The sequence below is a fragment of the Carettochelys insculpta genome, chromosome 5 (genome assembly GCF_033958435.1).
Source record: "Carettochelys insculpta isolate YL-2023 chromosome 5, ASM3395843v1, whole genome shotgun sequence".
Classification (NCBI taxonomy): Eukaryota; Metazoa; Chordata; order Testudines; family Carettochelyidae; genus Carettochelys; species Carettochelys insculpta.
In genome coordinates, this window is record NC_134141.1 from 25,904,692 (window position 1) to 25,924,295 (window position 19,604).

The 19,604-nt window shown below is 43.6% G+C and overlaps 1 long non-coding RNA gene across 1 annotated transcript; it reads right to left on the bottom strand.

The window, feature by feature from the left end:
* Positions 1–2,842: 2,842 nt before the first annotated feature.
* On the bottom strand, positions 2,843–18,633 carry LOC142013036 (uncharacterized). Its single transcript, XR_012645528.1, has 4 exons — positions 18,543–18,633; positions 8,372–8,453; positions 3,478–3,642; positions 2,843–2,960 (listed from the first exon to the last, which is right to left on the bottom strand). It is a non-coding gene; the product is annotated as an uncharacterized LOC142013036 (long non-coding RNA).
* Between the last annotated feature and the right edge of the window lie 971 nt (positions 18,634–19,604).

The following is a 19,604-nucleotide window of genomic DNA, read 5'->3' on the forward strand; positions in this document are numbered from 1 at the left end:
CTTTTCCTTCTTTCTGTCTTGAAAAATGGACATTTGCTTATCATGGGAGGGGGAAAGAGGGCAGTGCAATGTGGGAAGATGATGTCAAATACCAGTGAAAATACTCAGAATGCTATGGGGATGAGAGAACTGTGGGATAGGTTCCCAAAATGCCCTGCTGCAACAGTCAATGTTTGACAATTGAGTGTGGCAGCAATAAGTTAACTTTGTGAAGAGCACATGGGGAGGTGAGGATAGTCAGATTTGAACTTATAAAATCCAGCGTTACAAAATCAATATTAAGAAGTTTGAATTTATCTTGTAGTGTAGACGTAGCCATGGTGCTTAAAGCCATATGGTAATTGTAATTGAGTGACATCTTCCTGTATTATATACAGGTGAAATTTGTCTCAGGCTTTTGCATGCACTAACAGTTCTAAGTTTTACATACACAAATTTAAAGGGCTCCTAGAAAAAGTGATGTTCTAGCTAAAACAATGTCCTGCAATAGCCTTGAAAAACATTGTTAAATTAAGTATCTTCAGGATCTATTGTACTAAAAATAAAGTTCATGTTTTACTGTGGGTTGGAATTGTATATAACCTTTCTAGATGAGATGGGGAGCAAAGATATAATGTAAGGGCTAGATGATCAAAAAACTGTACTGAACAATGTGCCAGACAAGAATGAACTTTTGGGACAATACAATAAAATTTTCTGTGAATGCAAATTCCCCATCACTATTTAGACAAAAGCTCATCCATTTGATGCTACACCGGGAGGAATGGCCATTTGTCTGCTGATTACTTATTACTTATGGCCAAGATCAAAGGTCCTGACTGTACAAATATAATTATTCATGGTTGGTTTGGTTCTCAATCTGAGACCATTATGAATTTGTATCACAGAGGAACCCAGCTGTGGGTTTGAGGGACTGACCTCTCTCAAAGCCTGAGGTTGAAGTTGGGGATGGTTTCTGGTAAGCTTTTTAATTTGCACGTTGGTTCTTTAATTGTTTTTGAAGTTTTCTCTGTAATGCTTTCACCTTAAGAATAAATGTACTTGCTTAAAAAGTGCTGTTGTAACTTACAACTGAGGGCACTTACAACTGTTGATAGCCTTCCAAGAGAGGGCAAAGTGTAAACACTGGTCTGTTTAGGAGTCTGGTTTGATGCAGATATCACAGTGTAGTCAGAGAACTATGCAGCCTGGCAAATTCCTGGACATGAGGGAGGGAGATAGGATTCTCTCCACGGGCATGTCTACACTGCATAGTTATTCTGGAATATCTTATTCCAGAGTTGTTATTCCAAAACAAGCTATTCCAGAATAACACCTTCATGCTACAGGGAAGCCCCAGAATACATAACACTTATTCCAAAATAGCATATCCACACACAATAGAGCCTATTTTGGATTAGAGGCCCTGGAAGCACAGAGCACCTGTGTGGGTACTTCCATGGCTGCTTGGTCAGGAAAGTTGCTCTGAACCTCTCTCTGTCTCACAAGTCATTTCACCACTGCCTACTGCCTCCTGGGAAATAAAGGGGATGCAGCAGGCATGTGCAGACTGGTGCTTTGGTTGTCCTTGCAGATGCCACAGCATTCACAGCATGGAGCCAGAATGGCTGCAAACCGCTACTGAGCTCTCAGGCCTCATGCTGCTTCTCATAGCACACTTCCTCCAAGCCAGCTGCCTGTTGCTCCAGGGGGACAACAATGAGGACCAGCTGGACCACTTCTCCCAGATCCTAGCACTCCTGCTGCTGCATGGTACTCTCAATCCTCTACACACAGTGCAGTACTGCTTCTGGTGGCATGACACCAATTCCAACTGGTGGGAGTGTATCATCCTGCAGGGATGGGATGACCAGCAGTGGCTGTACAACTTTCCCATGACAAAGGCCACCTCCCAGGAACTCTGTGATAGGCTCACCCCTGCCCTCAGGTGAAAAGGCACCTGCATGAGACCCACACTGTCATTGCCCTGTGGAACCTCACCATACTGGACGGCTACCACTCTATTAGGAACCAGTGCAGTGTGGGGAAATCCACCATCAGGGTCATGCTCCTGCAGGTTGTCCACGCCATCAGTCAGGCTCTGCAGCTATGGTCGTCACTCTGGGAAATGTGAACAAAATTTCACATCTGATGAAGTGAGTCTGTGCTTACGAAAGCTCATGCTCAAAACTTTTCTGTTAGTCTATAAGGTGCCACAGGACCCTTCGTTGCTGTTACAGATCCAGACTAACACGGCTACCCCTCCGATACATGAACAAAATTGTGGATGACTTTGCCGCCATGGGCTTCCCCAACTGTCTTCCCCTGACTCATGAAGCCCTACATGGGCAGCCTGGACCCTGGCAAAGAGGACTTCAATGCCAGGCTAATCAGGTGCCAGATGGTGGGCATTTAGCTAGCTCAAGGGGGGGTTTCAGTGTTTCCTCACCCATCTGGACCTCAGCAAGTGCAACATCTCCTTTGTTGTGGTTGCCTGTTGTATGCTCCACAACTTGTGTGAGAGCAAGGCTTTCCTGCCAACATGGAAGGGCTGAGGCAGAATGTCTAGCCATGGTCTATGAGCAGCTGGACACTGGTGCCATATGCAGAGAACATCAAGGAACTATGCTAATCAGGGAGGCCTTGAAGGCCTCTGAGATTCTCCTCCAGGCCTCTCCTCAAGGGGTCCCTGCTTTTCCATGTGTGCCTTTCATCCTTCACCACTCCTTTCTTCTGCCCTCCCCTCTCACCGTTCCCCCTCCCCTTCAGAACCAACAATAAAGAACATGTTCTACAACAAAACAGAGAGTTTATTGGGGGAACATACAACAAGGGAGGACAAAGGACAGGAACCTGGAATGCAGGGGGAAGGGGAGTGGGCTCAGGAAGGGGGCTGCAAGTGCTGCTTGCCTCCAAGCAGCTAGGAGGCCACAGCTGCCCAATGGGGTCCCATCATCCTGTGTTCTAGGTCCTGGCAGCCCCTATGAAGAGAGAGGGAGGAAGGATGGGGGGCACACACAGAGGTGGCTGGTGGTTCACTTCATGCAGGAAGCCAGATGCCACTTGCCAAGGACAGGGCCACCGGGATCTGCTCTGTGCCTCCCCCTGCCCTGCAAGTTCCCCTGTGTGGCATCAGTCTCCCCTGCAGCAGCAGGCTACATTGGGAGCAACTGCCACCTGAATGCGGGCCTGACCCTGGGCCATGAGTGGCACTGGTATATGGGTCATTGACCCCAGACAACTTTGTGGTGGCCTCTCACAGGAAGGTGTCCTACCACAGAGGCTGGAATGAGACAGGCCTCTGCAGAAACCTTGTAAGAGGGATGGTGGAGTCCCTGTGTTGGGCCATCCTGGAGCTGATGGCACCAGACTGGCGGGCCATGTACAGATGGGTGATTGGGCTGTTCTGTGATCCCCAGGCCATATAGGCCATAAGAGGAGTGCTCCCTCTCCGCTACCACCTTCCCCCAGGGTGATTGGGAAAGGTATCTAACTCACCTCAAATGCCCTCACCAGGATCCTGGGGAACAACCTGGGAGTGGGCAACCACATCCATGCTCAGCAGGACCTCCTGGCTGGCAGGCAGGGTGGTGTAGCTGGCCTCCTCCTCTTCCTAGCCATCATCCTTGGACACTTCAAGGTTGACATCGGGTGTGTCATTGCCTTAAAACAGTGATTTATTACCAAAACAAAAAGATATACGTGACGACGTATACTTGGTTGCAAAGTGTTACAGAGCAACTAAAGAAAAAGATGGCTTAAAGCACAGAATTCAGTTTAAAAGTTACAGTGTACAGGGGCATATATCAGCTAGATGGAGAAATCCCGCAACAAATCCAAGATAAAAAATAACTTGACCGTGTCTGAGTAAACATTTCCTTTCTCCTTGCATATCTGTATGCCCAGATTTCTTTTGTGGCCTGGATATTTACTGAAAGCCTCCAAGCCTGGTTCAGATTTAAAACATCCTGTCTCTCTCTTCTGGCCACACAAACAACTCTCTCAGTAGGCAACTTCTTCAGTTCAAAAATCCCCCTTTCTCTTTCCATTGGCTCACCTGGCTGCTGGCCAACACAGAACCAACTATCTCTGGGTTTAACCCTTTACGGATTTTCATTCATGATACCTCCTCCCCCCATATTACAGACAGTGCTGGAATGTTGATCCATACTGGCTGTAATTTCCTTCTTGGGGTGTAAGAGAAAATGTAGTTAATGGTACATACGCACACTTTAACGTTACTATGGACTACGTGAAAAACCATTCTCAAAGGGGGAGAGATGTGATGAAGTGGGGATTTGATTCTTCTTGTGTTGCATGTGTTTCCTACTGTCCTGTAGTAACTTCATGTGAGTGCCTCCGTTTCTCTAGGTATGGCATCAATGCATAGTCAGTGATGGGCTTTTCAATGGTAAGATGTGGCACTTAAGATGTGTACTTAATGACCCTCCATCCCCTTTGTAACCTAGCTAACCAGATAACCCCTTTTGCCCAGGAAATAGGATAAAGGTGGGAGGAGGGGCCTGGGTGGTTTGAATTTGAACTTGGCAGATGGAGAGGGGAACAGTCTCTTCTGACCGAAGAGTGTGGAAGGAGGGCCAGGTCCCCAGCATGGGCAACCCCTCTGGACTAACTCTCTCCAAGACAGATTAGACTGACTGCTTCTGGTTTCTGTGCTGACAAGTCCGTTTCATCAATGGGTCCCTGTCGCCTAGTGAACCTTCTGTTCTACCTGCTGGCTGAGAATCACATCTAGCTACAGAGGAGGATGCAGGACCTGGTGACCCTCCCATTCCAGGATATCTGGTTTACAAGAGAAATCAAAGTGTTTTTTGACACTGAATTGAATAGGAGCAAGATCAAACTGTAGGCTTGTCTATAAGGTATGGTAGCGCACATCAGCTGAGATGTAAATTCCAGTGTGAGTCAGCATATCACACATTACCCATCCACGTGGGCCCTGCTGGCGAGCACTAGAAGTTTCATAATGCACTGTGACATAATAGAGTTTCAAACAGAACTATGTCAACACTCATCTAAAGAATTTTTAGTTTGTGTCAGTAAGGTCCATGTGGACCGTTGGGCCCATAAGACACCTCCATGCACTAGAATTTACACGCAGCTGGTGCACATCAGCACACTGTGGAAACAAGTTTGTACATATACATTTAAATGAACACTGGTGAATTGTTCGTTAAATATCAAATTCCCGAGGGAACAGTTCAACAAACCTTAGAACATGACCCACTGATTCATCTGCATAAATAGTAATAAAAATACTGCATGCATACAGTGGGGCTAAACCAGTGTTTTTTAATGCTGGTATTCACTGTCCTGAGTACTGGCACCTCAGCAGTACTGGCATAGGACTGATGGGGGTTGGGGGGTGGAGTCAGCTGAGTACCAGCTCCTCTCATTATTTTTTTTTTAAAAAAGGCAGTGGGATAAACTAATGGTGGTAGAAATATTAAACTTTGAACTACCTGTTCCCTAGGCACATAAATTCTTGACCTTTCACTTTCAAAATATAACTATTATTTTCATGAAATGTAAAACAATTAGATGAATAGGCACATAAATTCTTGACCTTTCACTTTCAAAATATAACTATTATTTTCATGAAATGTAAAACAATTAGATGAATCCATGTGTAGGGGTAATGCCAGTAGAAGACAAGTCTTTGCAATAAAATAACATACACACCCATGAACACAATAGTTGGCACATCTAGGGCTATTTAATTCACAACTTGAGGGATTTGTCAGCAGAAGGTTTTTTTTTGGAAAGTATCTTCTGACAAAACTGTTGACAGATCATGGTCAGATTGCAGATTGGATGGAAAAAGCAATCAACTCTCTCAACAGAGAGTAGCCAGACTGTCTGGCAGCTCTATCGGCAAAACAGCCAACCAGAAGCACAGCAGACAGGGCTGCCCGGCGTCCCAGAAGCCCTTTCTGTCAACAGAATTCCCCACCCAGAACCTCCAGACCGGCTTTTTGTCAACAGATCTCTGTTGACAGAGGTGTTCTTCCTTGTGCCCTGTGTCTTCCTTGTGCCTCGTATCTGGTGTTAGGAAGAAGGGCTTTCGAAAACTGGGGGGTCCTTTCAGAAGGTCCCGTCTCCATGGGTGGCATACGATTTGAAAAGCCACACTCTTGAATCGCTGCGGCTGCCATTATGCTAATGAGGCACTGCATATTCATTGCAGCGCCTCATTAGCATCTTTCAAACCCACTCATTAACGTGCCCCTTTTGAAAGGAAGGGGATTGTGCAGACACAGGCGTGGTGAGTTGGGTACAGCCGTTGACAAAAGTGCTGCGTTCTACCTACCTTCTGTCAACAAATCACCCTTGGGAATTTGGATGCTCTGCATGTTTTGTTGACAAAACAGCTGTTTTGCCAAGAAAACCCTCTAGTCTAGACGTAGCCAGGAGGTATAAATCTAAAGATGTCACAGACCCTTGAAAGTTCAGATGGCTTTTCTTATTTTTTTCCGTTTTGATTCCTTATTTTTTTTCCTTTTTGCTTTATATTTTCACATTGCTTTTTCTGCTCACCCATTTTATTTCTCTTAGCTTTCCTTGCCTTTTAGTTCACACATTTATATTTTTATCAATTTCAGTTTGGTTTCCATTTGTCTCTCCAAATATTTATCTGGTTTTCTCTCTGTCTTATTTTGATTTGATCTGAACCAACAGTTCACAAAAGTTGGGAGTTTTTCATTTGTTTACATTTATCTGTGCTGAACCTTCTAACGCATACACTTTTTCTCTTCTTTGTTTAAGGTGTGTCAGAGTGTTTGCCTTAGAAACTATAACCAAATATTTTTAATGGGTAGAGCCATATTCATATAGCTTCCTTGTTTGAACATCTTTGTTCTCAGCTACATTTCCTCCTAACATTTTAATCTCTCCACTTAAAGGGATACTGTAAACCATAAGCCACATTAGTATTATTCTCTACTTTTACTAGAAACAGTATTGGCACCTCTTAACATTTGATATTTTACTTAAAAGCCCTAGTTCCTAGACATGAGTCCTTATACACGGAGTTGAGGTTTCTTTAATAAAAAGGAAGTTTCTAGCCCTCCTGGCTGATAAAGTGATCCAAGAGCATCCTGAATGTTTAAAAAAACAGAAGAAAAATAAAAGAACCCAAAGTGTTTTTTTAAGAAAAAGAAAAAAGAAAAAAAAAAAAAAGAACTCTTAAGCCTTCCAACATGTATGATCTCGTGATATTGCTTTGGCGCAGGAAGTGGATAAAAACTCCTGTGAGGCTAAGGGGGCTGAGGGAAATCCATTTTCCAGAGATAAAGGATTACCATGTGAATACTATAGTTTGATTATGAATATTCTTAATTTAAGCAAGTTTTGTTTTTAAATTAACTAAACCTGCCTTTGAGATTGTTTTGCCTGTTTCAAAAACATTTCAATGTCACAATTACAGCCAAAATATTTTTGGTAAGGAGTCCTTATCTGTGGTGTATTTTATACACAGTTACCAAATACAATTGGGTTCAAAATATAATTAGTTGATTTCCTGCAGGATACGTCCATCAATGGCTGTTAGCCAGGATGGTCAGGGGTGTAGCCCCATGCTCCAGGTGTTCCTAATCCTCCAGCAGCCGAAAGCCAGGCCTGGATGACAGGGGATAGATCACGCAAAAGACCCGTTTTGTTAATTCCCTCTGAAGCACAGGGCACTGTCGGAATATAATATACTAGGCCATGCTCCTCAACCAGTGTGCACAGAAGCTGCCCTCAATGTGCCTCAGAGCTTCATGCTGTGACTGCTGTCCACCGCTATGTGTGTGCGCCCCACACGTGTGGCGATGGTGGCTCTGGGGCAGTGGCAGTGGCAGCAGTGGCCCTGGTGAGTCACTGGCATCAGGTTAGCGTGGGTGGGTGTTGGGGGTGCCTGGCTCTGGGGGAGAGGTGTAGGATTGGGTTAGAGCAGGGGGCTAAGGGTGCCTGGCTTTGGACGAGGAGAGGGAGATTGGGTTAGAGCAGGGGGCTAAGGGTGCCTGGCTTTGGACGAGGAGAGGGAGATTGGGTTAGAGCAGGGGGCCGGGGGTGCCTGGCTCTGGAGGAGGGGAGGGGGACTGGGTTACAGCAAGGGGCTGGAGGTTCCTGGCTCTGGGGGAGGAGACTGGGTTTTTATACTGGATGTGTCATGGAATTATAATGAGTGCTGAAGTGTGCCATGAGGTGATAAAGGTTGCTGAGTACTGTATTAGGCTGGATGGACCGTGGATCAGACCCAGTGGTGTCATTCTTATGTTTTTATGTTCATTATAAAATACAGATTCTCTCCTCATATGCACATTGCAGATCTATGATATCTGGGGGGTATTATTCACTAAAGGAATAGACATAAGATTCTGCACCAAACCTGTACGCTGCTGGCATTGTGCTTTCTTCCTGAAAGCATATATTTTCAGCTCCACGTGTCTTCTACGTTTCTGATGGCAAATCTGTAAAAGTCAAACCAAGCAAGTTATTTCCAGGCTACTAGCTAAGTAAGAAGGATCTGGAAATGACAAAAAGGCATCCTCCTCTTGATGCACAATATGCACAGGGGCTAGCTCTTGCTCCCATTAAAGTTGATGGCAGAATTGTTACTGGTTTCAGGGGAAGCAGGCTCAAGCCCAAGTTAGTGGGAGTTCTTTGCATATATCTAGAGGAAAATGAGCATGAATTACAGTTGAGTTTTCCTGGAACAACTTGTACTTGTGAGCTTACTCTGCTGTATAGTTAGGCAATAATCTGTCTGGGTACATAAGAGTTTACATATTTTTCAGTTAAATCATTGACCTAAATGGAAAATCCAACTTTCAGCCACATTACAAAGATTAGTGACCATGCTGGAAAATCCAAAAATAAAGGAGTTGATTTCATTTATGGACCAGATGTGTCCCTTCCCCACCACCAATTATAACAGACATGTTCAGTCACCAGTTAAATCTTGGCAAGCTAAGTTTACAAAGCCTTTTAAGTGCTCGGGAAGTTAAAATTTCATTCATAAATAAATGGAAATAGATCTACAGGAGCAATAGTCCAAAGTTGTTTTTGTGCGATGGTTGTTTGGTCACCTGCATAAAATGAACTGCTGTCCGCAGTTACAGAGGGTGAAGTCTTCCATTTATCCACAGAAAAGAGAAAGCACAGGCACCAACAAATGCTTTATGCAATACACTGTACAATGTGCCTCGGACTTAGAGGAAATATATGATAGTTCTACCTCCCGTATCAGCTGTGATGATGTTTTTGTAATATGAACATTGTTCAGTTCTGATCTAGAGTCTAGGCCACCAGCATTCTCTTACATAGGTCCCAAATAGCCCTTGAAAGGTAAGTTTCTGGTCTTTATTGCAAAGTCAGGATCTGAACTGGTGACCTAAAGAGGAAAGATTATATACTTCTGTGGAGCCCATGACCTATTTAATTCCTATACATTTCTAGTAAATGGAATTTAAAAGGAGGAAGTCTGAGAAGCCTTGTGTGTGTGTATGTGTATGCGTGCATGCAAAAGACATAAATTGTTTACTGAATTAAAGTGCGAAATAGATTGTGTGCAAAAATGACAGGAGAAAACACAAGGATTTTATCCTGAGAAAGCTGTGAAAAAGAATCCCTGTTTTTTGAAGAAAAAGTAATTTAAAGGAATGCTAGGAAAATCTGCCCTAATCCTATTTTTAATTAAGTGATACATCTTGGAAAAACAATGGTGAAACCATTTGCCAGACAAACTGAGAATAAAGGCCAAGTTTTCAAAATGTAGCTTTCCTTTGTGCACCCAGATGCCAAAGTATCTATAACCACATTAACAATTTCCAACAGAACACAAATGAATGTTGCTGAAGTGTATTCCAGGAACTGCATACAAAAGTAACAGTATTCAGATGTCATGCATGTACAGCAGAAAGATCAAGGCCTCTGCAACAAGAACTTGGGGTGCCTAAAGTGCCTCAGTTTCCCTTTTAATCAAGTTCATCAGCCTTCAAACAGCAGGTGTTTTCACCATAACTCAACCCTTCTGAGAGTTTGATTTATTAACAAAGTTTAAAATATTACAAAACAGCTTCTATCTGGTTTCCTGCTGAGTCACCACCCTGTCCTTTCTAAGGCTTTCCAGTAGGATTATTCCCCTATAACCATCTTAATCAATTCCTGCTTTGCTCAGACATGCACTTCCCAGGTCCTGTGCTGGAAACTAAGGAGAGTAGCTCACTCTTGTCTAAGAGTACATCTACATTACAACAGAAAGTTGACTTAAGCTATGCAACTTCAGCTACATGAATAACTTAGCTGAAGTCAATGCACCTTAAGTCAAGTTACCATGGGATCTACACTGTGGGGGCTTGACTTCCCCTACTCTGCTAGTCTGGGGCAGAGTAATAAGAGAGTGATCTGTGATCAATTTGCACGGTCTTAACTAGACCTGCTAAATCAACCAGCAATTGATGGATTTCAGAGCATCGATCCATGCTGCAGTGTAGATGTAGCTCAGTCTCTCCCTTAACTGGCCTCAAGCTACCCTTATATTCCCCTCTAGGCTCCAGCTCCTAGTCACATGCCCCTCCCTACCCACCACTGAGAGGTAAACTAGTTTCAGGGGAAGTTGAGTGCTGGACTCACTTAAAGGGCCAGTTCACTGTGTGACAGCCCTTTTGAAAACGTGTTCTTGCCAGCATTTGCTGCAATTCTTCATACACCACCTTGTTTCTTAAACCAGGATAGTCTTATTTTTTCATCTACCCTCAATTACTCTCTCCTTGGCTATGTCTACACTTGCATTCCTCTTGCAAAAGAGGAATGCCAATGAGGTGCAAATGATGCACTGAAAGAAAAAAAGCAGTGTAGATAGGGCTCTTTTGAAAATGAACCCCATCTTCGAAAGAAGCCTTCTTCCTGAAACAAAATAGGAAGAAGGGTTCTTTCAAAGATGGGGTTTATTTTTGAAAAAGCCCCATCTACACTGCTTTTTTTCTTTTGAAAGACTCTCTTTAGAAAAGAAATTATGCAAATGATGCATAAAATATGTAAATCTTTGCATTTTCAATTTCCCTTATTTGCATTCCTCTTTCGAAAGAGGAATGCAAGTGTAGACAAAACCATTTATTTCTTTAGAAAGAACAAAAGGCATAATAGAACTGTTTAGCACAAAATGTTATTTGAAAATAGACTTAAAACTATCTTTTGGTTTCACTCTTCCCCTGTGGTGTTTGCAGCCAAAATTTTGCAGCTCTGGGCTAGTGCATAAGGATAGGCCCATGACAAATACAAAAATAAGATTGTCATGGGAAGGTGAGAGAATAAATAAGTAAACAAACAGCGTTTGCTAGAGTGAAAATGGGAACAGAAGCAGAGAAAGGGAAGAAAAACATGATTAAAGAAAAATAAATATAGAATATCAAAGCATTCATGTTAGTGATTTGTTCTTTAGTTCTGCTTCTAAGTTTTATTGCATTGGTCCCATAGTTTTTGTCTGTGTAGAGGAACTGTGATAGCTATAGGGCTTGGAATCTGTGGTTTTGTACAGCTAGGGTGGGTCTACACGTGCCCCTTCCTTTCGAAAGAGGCATGTTAATGAGTGGGTTCAAAAGATGCTAATGAGGCACTGCAATGAATATGCGGCACCTCATCGGCATAACGGCGGCCACAGCAGCTTTTCAAATCGCGCGCCACCCGTGGAGACGGGACCTTCGGAAAGGACCCCCCAGTTTTCAAAAGCCCTTCTTCCAATCACCAGGACCAAGTAGTTAGCACTGAGGGATTAAGGGACGTGCAAGACTCAAGCTGGCTTTCTGCACGACGTGAATTTCATACTGAGGGTGCATTTTTTGCAGTACAGCCTAAAATCCTGAACTTGTGTTTTGCCAGTTAAAAAGCTATTCATTTGCATTACCTTTCCCAAATGTGAAAAGAAAATACAAACAAAAATGATTTTCAAGAAATCAAACCAAGCTTTGAGGTAAACAATCTGAACATTATAGAGAATGTTGCTAATAATACTCATAAAATTATCCTTTATTATTTCTTACACCCACAAGTGCATAGCATAAAGTTAGACAGATACTTAGATTGCTAAAGTCTTGCTTTGAAGGCAGGTACACACCTTTATACATATAATGGCAGCGACTGCACCTTCATACCTAACTCTTCATTAAGTACTCAGTTAATTTGATGCTAAGCAACACCTGTTAATATTGATAAACCACATGCGAGCAAGGATACCAATGGGAGAGGCAAAGGAAGCAATTGCCCTGGGGCCAGCGATTTAAAGGGGCCTGGAGTTCCAGGCTGCTGCTGCCACTACCACAGCAGCAGCATTGGCCAGAACCCCACAAACCAGGTAGCACTGAGGGCTGTCTGACCTTAGCCCTACCCTTGCACCCAAGGCCCTGCCCCTTCCCCCAAGTTCCCCACCCAGGCATTGCCCAAGGTCTGGCAACATCTGATGCCCACCAAAGTGTGGTTTGTGAATCTGCAGTGCCAGGAATTGTTTATTGTAGAGTTTTAGAATTTTTACAGCATGAAATAAATACAGATTAAAATAAAGTTTGACTTTATGGTTTCTCTCCCTTTTTTTGTAGTTAAATCCTTCCAGATTTTTTTAATCTTAAGGGTAAATTCAGTCCTCTGATAGGTGCATACACATCCCATTTTCATCACTGGGAGTAGCATGTACTTATCTGAGGTCAGAGTTTGGATCCTTGTTACTATACTTTTTTGCAGGATTAGTATCATATTCTTTTCCCCCTCTATCTAACTATCCCAGCCAAACAGGCCTAAAACTCACCCACTAAGGCCCATAACTGGTAAACAAATACGGTCACATCTTACGAAAAATAAAGAGCACGCTCTTCATGAACCAATGTTAAATATATTCTTTGGAGGAACTTGTGGATATAAGTGAGAGAGAGGTTAAAATCAACATTATTTCAGAGATTCAGGTGGTCTTTATGGGCTGCAGTACTTTGCATCTGGGAGGTCAACTGAAGCCATGATTACAAGGGCGCAGGACAGAGTACATTGGTGTGGCTTTTCTTTGCTATAGTCCTTTGCACATGTACAAAGTGGATATGAAATGCAACCACCCGATGAGTAGTGTTTTAGAGCTGCTTCGCTGTTATTGCGTTTTTTTAATGGCTTGTCCTCATGCTAATATACAAAAGTCATTGCCTTTTATCATCACTATTGTCCAGTGGTTCCTTAACATTTATGAGAAACTTTGTCAGTGTAGGCTTGTTTCTGAGAGGTCCATCAGAGGAGTTAAGATTTCTATTATGCAAGCCTACACCTTGCCATTCTGGCCATCAACTTGGAAATTGGCCTATAAGATTGTGAGACGGGGTTAGAGTCCATTTATCTGAGCAACATTGAACTGCACTGAAAGGAGCCCATGCAGGTCCTCTGTGGTAGGGCTGGGAGTAAGAACCAGGCTCAAACAAAGAAGGCAGAATTGCTGGTGCTGATATATATGCCAATGGTCAGGAACCACTGATGAAGTGTATTTCATCCTATTTAGTAGGAGATGGGGGTACACAATAATTCATCCTACAAGTACATATTACTTACTGATAATCATATTTACTGTACCATATTTGTTGTACTGTACACTTATGGAAAAGGTATCAACTGTAGCTCTTAATGCATTTTCCAGCAGTGGGTAAGCATTGTCATTTACAGCAGAAGAAATGAGGGCCCAGAGAAACTCAGCAAAATGACTGAGGTCAGACCTGAACTAACACAAGTCCATGGACCAAGGCCAATAGATACAATGTCTGGTGCCCCATCTACTGGGCCATGCTGCCTACCAAACAGGGAACTGAACTACAAAGTGACAACTGCACGGAGTGAGCCTGGTGACCCAGTGATCCTTCTAAAAGCAAAGCCTGAGTCACCGCAACCAGGAAATAAAGTGAGCAGCATGGAATTGGGAATTTTGTAAAGCTGTTGCATAACAGAGAGATGAAAGTCTCTGAGCTGTGCTGTGCAGAGACTCCACTCCCTCTGCTATGCCGACTGCATCTGCAACACCGGCCCTGCTGCTTCTCCTCTGCAGGGTCCCGTTGCTGCCTGCCTTTTGCTCTAACTCCCCCGGTGATTGACTTCTCCTTCCTGCTCTGGTGGGCATCTCTTCTAGTTTCCCTGGAGCAGTTCTTCCTTGATAGGAATAAATCTCCCATCAAAGCTTCAGGATACTCAGTAAGAAGAGCAAATGAACTTTTAGCTTTGATTTGTTTAGGCTTATAATTCATGGGCGTGCCGCGTGATTTATTTTTCGTGGAGTGCACAACATTTAACAAAGAGACATGAAATAAATGGCAGAAGTTACATACCGGACTATGCGCAGCGGGAGGGCTGAAACTACAGGAGTATTACACTGACAGACACATATTCATTCCTACACTGATATACACACATTCATTCCAGGAAAGTTCTCATAGAGCAGATAACCCATGCAAGGTATCTGTTCCATGTTTGTCTCGTGTGGGGCAGTGTGAAATGGCTGTGCTGGGAGGCCTTCACAACCCTTCCACAAAGAAGGTAGTGCTGTGCCAAGCTCAAGTGGATTGGATTCAGGACAGACGAAGAAGATGGACCTTGGCTTTTCAGATCCAGCGCTCTAAACACACCACACAGGGGCATGTGCCCTGGAGACGATGGGCCAGAGTAGAAGCCGCAAATGACATGCACAACCTAACCCTTTTTGCAGCTGATATAAAGGCAGATAATTGGAGTTTATGTGGCAGAGAGGCACGTCACACCAGACATTGCATTGTTTATTGAAAGCAGTCTTAAATCAATTCTGACCTTGTTCATACCTGTGCACACCCTAACAGCAAATTGCATGTGGCAGTTAGGAACGGTGTGGTCATGAGACAGGGCGAGGAAGATAAGGAAGGAGTGTTTTGCTCCCTCAGAGCCTGATAACCATTGTCTGAATCGCATACTCAGCATTCCAAAGACTCAATAAATCAGTTTGGGCCTTATACTGCCCTCAACAGGTGCACAGAATAGTCTTGACTATTACTGTAAAATGTGCCAATAGTACACAGTATATTTCACAGTACATTTACTTACCAGTAACATCATTCTAACCTAGGGGCGGCAAACTTTTGGCTGGAGGGCCACCTCAGGGCATGGAAATTCTATGCAGGGCCATGAATGCTCACAATGTTGGGGCTGGGTTGTAGGAGAGGGTGAGGGTTTTGGCTGGGGAGGCAATATCTGGGCGGGGGCTGGGGTTGAGGGTTTGGGCTGCAGGAGGCTGCTCTAGGCTGGGATCTAGGAGTTTGGAGGATGGGAATAGGCTTCAGGCTGGGGCAGTGGATTGGGGGAGGGAGGGGCAGGGAGGCTTAGAAGTGCAGGCTCTGGGGGGCAATTATTTTCAAGAACCTCCGAGAAACTGGCACATCCCTATCAGTTCTTACATGGAGGCTCTGGCAGGCAGCTCTGCATGCTACCCCCTTCACAGGCATTGCCCCTGAAGTGCCTAGTGACCACAGTTCCCAGCTAACGGGAGCTCTGGGAGTGGTGCTTGGGGCAGGACCAGAATGCAGAATGCCCCGACTGTCCATATGTGTAGGAGCCAGACAGGGGACATGTTACTGCTTCTGGGAGACGTGCGATGGCATGGCACATAGGAAGCAGAGTAAATCTGCAACCTACCCTCCACAGGGAGCTTGAGGGCTGAGTTAAAACACTTGATGGATGAGGTATGGCCCATAGGCCATAGCTTGCCCACTTCTGCTCGAATCTAAAGTTTAAAATGCAGATTAATAGGGGAGCTTCTTTGGCCTGTGTTATCAATAAAATCAGAATAGATGATCATAATAGTCCCTTCTGGTCTTAAACGTATTAATTTTAGTGGATTTCAAACCAAAATACCTTAGAAAAACAAGAGTTCACATCAAACAGTTGCATTAGAGCTACAGTCCTCAGGGCAGCTATAGTGAAAATGAATGTTTCTATCTTCCAATAAACTGCTTTTGTTATATAAACTAAGATTTTAAAGTTTGGCTGCTTAAAATTCAGCTTCTAGATCCTTGTTTAGGTACTTCTGCGAGTAGCTGGTTTTTTTAAAACGTCTCTAACGTTAACAAGATTCCCAATGGTACTTCAGCCCTCTGGAATTCACCCTTCACAGGTCTTCCTGGAAAGCCACCTCCTTAGCTGTGATTGTGGGAGGGGAAACGGCTTACGGGCAGCCAAGTTTAGTGCATGCACCACTCCCTGAACCAACTGCCAATATGTCTTACGCTTGGCTTTGGAAATCATTATCTGAGTGGGGCACTGGATCATAGCAAGATTAGAATCTGAGTCTACACAAATGATGTGATTGCTTACATGTTGTTGGTGTATCTCCATGTCTGTATGGCACGGCTGTGTCTCTGAAGAGTCTTCTCACATAAAAGGCTGCATCTCTCATGGAAATTGTCCATTTTGGAAAGTCTCAGATTTCCATTGCCTTATCATTATTCCCTAGTGATCCCTACACCGGCCATCTTTGGGATTTTTGTACTCTGAAGTTTTTCCTATCTCATAAATGTCATTTAGGACAATTTTCCACTGATAAGCTGCGTCTACACGTGCACGCTACTTCGAAGTAGCAGCACCAACTTTGAAATAGCGCCTGTCGCGTCTACACGCGTCGGGCGCTATTTTGAAGTTAACTTCGACGTTAGGCGGCGAGACGTCGAAGTCGCTAACCTCATGAGGAGATAGGAATAGCGCCCTACTTCGACGTTCAACGTCGAAGTAGGGACCATGTAGACGATCCGCGTCCCACAACGTCGAAATTGCTGGGTCGTCCATGGCGGCCATCAGCTGGGGGGTTGAGAGATGCTCTCTCTCCAGCCCCTGCGGGGCTCTATGGTCACCGTGGGCATCAGCCCTTAGCCCAGGGCTTCTGGCTGCTTCTGCGGCAGCTGGGGATCTATGCTGCAGGCACAGGGTCTGCAACCAGTTGTCAGCTCTGTGTATCTTGTGTTGTTTAGTGCAACTGTGTCTGGGAGGGGCCCTTTAAGGGAGCGGCTTGCTGTTGAGTCCGCCCTGTGACCCTGTCTGCAGCTGTGCCTGGCATCCCTATGTCGATGTGTGCTACTTTGATGTGTAGACGTTCCCTCGCTGCGCCTATTTCGATGTTGGGCTGAGCAACGTCGAAGTTGAACATCGACGTTGCTGGCCCTGGAGGACGCGTAGACGTTATTCATTGAAATAGACTATTTCGATGTTGGCTGCACGTGTAGACGTAGCCATAGAGAAATAGAAGGAACTGGAGGAAACATTTTGTTACATCTCTGCTTACATTTTAGTTTATTTAATGGGCACCTTGTGACATTTTCACCTGACATTATGCTGTCTCCTTCATTTGACTGTATCTGTTTTTAAATACATAGTCTATATTTAAATGAGCTTATGTACTTTGAGTGCATAGTATGTATTTCTTACAGTATAGCATATGGTAAACTGTAATACATTCCCATAAAATGATTCATTAAATAGTTTACTTGATCCAAATATGACTTTTGCCCTTAAAGATTACTGGAATGGAATGCCTTTTAACATATCAAGCTGGTTGTTCTTTCCTCTGCTTATTATAAGAAAGGCAATTAAACGAGACAAAGTATCACTTCATAATAGGCCAGCTAAAACAAAACCATTCAAAAAAGGTATCCAGATTATAAAAATAAAGCAAACGTTTTATAACAAAACCAGTTATCAGAACTGTAGCATTAATATTCCCTCTTGCCCCCTATGATGTCCAAAAAGGATTCTCTGAACAGCGAAAGCATCAGCTAGGGAAAGCAGATTGTTTCACGCACTACTATCTAGTTCAGTTCAAAGCAGTAAATGATACACTGTGGTCATAATCCTGTTTTAGTAAAGTCACTAGGACTTTTCCATTGAGTTGAGCAGAGGCAGCATCAAGCCCTATGTGAGGAATTGATTTTTGCCATTTAAGACTGTTTCTCCTGTGTTCAGAAAACAAAATGCAGGCACAATTGCCCTGCCTCAATGAACTGTGGGGACAGCTTGCAGAACCTGCTGCACTTGAAAGACTGCCAGTGAATTGGTGGTGCTTTCTGCTACATAAGGAAATGTTGGGTACTGTAATTAGCATCACCTTCCCAGCTTTCAGGAAAACTTACCAACAGATTTTGTCTCGCAATGACCCCCAACTTTTGACTGGAGAAAAGCTGGAAGGGAGAGGAGTGGCGAAAGCCATGACTGCTGGGAAATAAATAGAGCGTCTCAAGAGGATATTTGCCAACTTAGAGCCTTGTATGGCTTTTAGTCTGAGACAGAACAAGATATTATTAATAGCAACATAAGTGTGTACTCTGCATGTTCTAATAAAGACAGCGTGCCAAGCAGTTAACAAAACCCTTGCCCCACGGAGCTTTCACTGTATAGCTGCATAAGCAAGTAGAATACAACCCAAAGCACAGCAAGGCATCTGATCACACATGGAAGAGTTTCCAGAGCAGATGGGGGTTTGAAACATTTCGAAGAAAGGAAAAGTAAAAAGAATTGACATAAGCTTTACTCACAGGTATAGAGCACTTTTTTTGTTGGCACTGCAGCGTAATCCTGAAAGAGAGATTTATTACAAGTGTGAATGTAGCAACTCTCACTCAGATCTACTGGAAAAGCATTGACTGATGTGTTGATACAGAAGGGATTAATCAAGCAAACAATTCTCATGTGAACATTACCGAATTTTAGCAGAGGACCTGGATACTACCCTTGCCAACTTGCCCAAGTTTTCTAGAATCCTCTCAAATTCCAGCCTCTATGGTAGAATGAAATGAAATTTAATGTGGGTAAGTGTAAGGTAATGCACATTGGAAAAAAATAACCCAAATTACACATACAACATGATGGGGTCAAATTTAGCTACAACAGATCAGGAAAAGGATCTCGGAGTTATAGTGGATAGTTCTCTGAAGACATCCACGCAGTGTGCAGCGGCAGTTAGTAAACCAAATAGGATGTTAGGAATTATTAAAAAAGGGATAGATAATAAGACAAAAGATATCATACTTCCCCTATATAAAACTATGGTACACCCACATCTTGAGTACTGTGTGCAGATGTGGTCTCCTCACCTCAAAAAAGATATATTGGCATTAGAAAAGGTACAGAAAAGGGCGACTAAGATGATTAGGGGTTTGGAACGGGTCCCATATGGGGAGAGGCTAGAGAGACTGGGACTTTTCAGTCTGGAAAAGAGGCAATTGAGGGGCGATATGACAGAGGTATATAAAATCATGAACGGTGTGGAGAAAGTGAACATAGAAAAATTATTTACCTTTTCCCATAATACAAGAACTAGGGGACACCAAATGAAATTGATGGGTAGTAGGTTCAAAACTAATAAAAGGAAATTTTTCTTCACACAGCGCACAGTCAACCTGTGGAACTCCTTGCCGGAGGAGGCTGTGAAGGCCAGGACTCTATTAGGGTTTAAAAAACAGCTCGATAAATTTTTGCAAGTTAGGTCCTTAAATGGCTATTAGCCAGGGGTAAAGTGTGGTGCCCTAGCCTTCAGTACAAGGGCAGGAGATGGATGGCAGGAGATAAATCACTTGATCATTGTCTTCTGTTCTCCT